Here is a 2,517-nt window from a genome sequence, read left to right as displayed (position 1 = left end):
AAACTGCAGCGGTGAGTGAAGGTAGCAGCCCAACAACAGCTGTGCACAAAGTTTAACTAACTGGTAAATAATAATCACAACATTCATAAACACACAGCTCTTTCGTTTGAAGCAACTTTGAATAAATAAAAGGCTTAAATGTCACAAGTGCTTCCTGGGCCCCAGGACCAGTGAAGTGTGTTTGAAAACACGTCACTGTCCTGAAGCTGGAAACCAGAGAATCCTCCAGAGACAACACAACAGCACTGACTTTGAAATGTTAGCAGCTGTGTCTTCCATCAAAACACTGATTAAAATCTGTAAGTGACAAATGAAAATGTGGAATGCAGGAAATGCATCAGTCTTTAATTGAATCACTCACATTGAGAGCAAATGAACAAACACAGCAGAAAAACAGACTCTGGAACGATCGACTAAAGAAGTCAAAGGTTTGTTCTCATCATCTACAGCTGAAATTAAATGAGTTACCTTGCTAACCCTATAATCTACAGTAGCTGTGTTGTGTTCCTCCTAACACGTCTCATTTGGCTTTAAATTAGGTACAAAATTTGAAATTTGAATCTCATTTCGGGCCAAGAAATGATATAAACATTTTATGGCCTCACAGCATCAGAGCCCCGTTCATTGTTAAAGAGCAAACCAGGTCGACATCGAACATAAATGTTCTCTCTTTGGTTTCTAACTTCAGTGAAGAGCTGCATGTTCACAAATATTGACCAAACTGTTCTGAGGCACAGGAATAAGAACAGTGAGTTCTGTCAAAGGGTCGGTTCTCCTTTAAATGCACAGTCCTGATTATGATTGTAGCGTCCAATCCATGATTATAGTGGTCTGTCCTCAAAGCATCTGGTGCAGAAAAACAACAGACTCAATTATAAACATTAAGGTCATTACAAAAGCCTATAGGAGACTGAAACTGAAACTGAAAAAAAATCCATGATAGAATTGAGATTTCTGACACATGTATGTGTTCTAGGATAAAACACTGGACTGAATGAATGTGAGCAAAGCAGGACAAGCAGGTTCCATTTGAAGGTGTTTAATCTTTTGCTTGCAGTCAGTCGGGTGTGAGTGGTTACATGTCTACAAATGAAAGAAAGCGAACATACAGGTCAAATTCTGTCACTTTATCCTGAATAAATCGACAAACAATTCTAAATCAAAATCAGTACATACATTATCGCTTTAAATATATAATCGTGGGAGAACAAACCAAGGAGATTAAATGTACCACTTAACAAAATACACATGACTTGAGGAAATATAATGAAATAAACGACTCACTCAGGAACAAAGGTGAGAGCAGCTCAGCTGAAGGACAAACGGAGAATGAGCTCAGGACACAGAACAAAGAAAACTCAGGACACCTGTGTGAGCTGCCCAGTTCGCTCACCTGTGCTCCTCAGCCCAGCAGTCATGTGACCCCACTTCCCACAGGACGCTTTATTTAAGTATCATTTAAAAAGAAAATGCAGTACTCCAATTTGCATTTTCATTTTCACATACTTGTGTGTGTACTCATCTACAAACATATTAAAATGATGATTTTCAAAGACTGAACCTGCTCTGCAGTGACAGTATTTAAACATAATGAACAAACAGCTCCTCAGGCCACTGCATTTACATCTACATGTCACTGCGCTCTTTAGGGGTCAAAATGAAAATGCACTCAGTCCTCTCATTGAGGCAGGTCGTCAGTGAGGACGTCACTTCCTTGTCAGTTGTAATTTTTCTGTCACTGGGGCAGTGGTTGTAGCTTGTTCTCTGTAAGGAAATGACCAGAGATGAGATTTAAAGATTTTTAAATGTATTACAATAAGTGATAAGATGCTGAGAGACAGTCTCATCTCATCAGTGAGGACGTCGCTTCCTCGTCTCTCGTCACTTTGTCTGGGGCAGTGGCAGCAGCTTGTTTTACCCGTCTGTGTCTTATATCAATACAACTCAATGGAAATTATCAGACATATGATTTAAAGAATTTATCTGTGGGCGTGAATCTCCATCAGCTGAGTCTGCTCCCTCTGCAGCTCCACCTTGATCCCTTACCTAAATGCACTCTTCTTCTCAGTCAGCAAGATGTTTAGATCTTGAATTCATTTCAGATATAAAGCCTGTAAAATGATATGAGGTTGATGAGTGTTTGATCACTTCCAGTGGTGATTGCACACACAGTAAACTCAGAATAACAAACCTAAATAAATGAAGGTGAAAGACCATGTAAACATATTTGTTGTCTCCATTTTGCAGCACTGAGAGTCATTCAGAAACAGTTTTTTGACTGATAAATCAAAGTTTAGGAGGATGTGCACACAATGAACGCACTCGTGAACGCGCAGCAACAGATCGAGGACGTTTTTCGCTTGTTCTCATTGCCCAAAGGCATGATGGGAGTGACACTACTGCACAGTCTCTATGGGCTGCATAACGCGGAAGTAACCCGGAAGCCAGAAACTTTTTCAGCGTATGCACCAGGCGAGCAACTTGTATTGAACTGAATGGGCGCCATTTTTAGATCCG

Source organism: Trachinotus anak, unplaced genomic scaffold (assembly GCF_046630095.1).
Source record: "Trachinotus anak isolate AG129_WGS33_773 ecotype Australia unplaced genomic scaffold, CSIRO_AGI_Tana_v1 ptg000002l, whole genome shotgun sequence".
In the NCBI taxonomy this organism is placed as follows: Eukaryota; Metazoa; Chordata; class Actinopteri; order Carangiformes; family Carangidae; genus Trachinotus; species Trachinotus anak.
Note: the sequence above shows the minus strand (reverse complement) of the source record.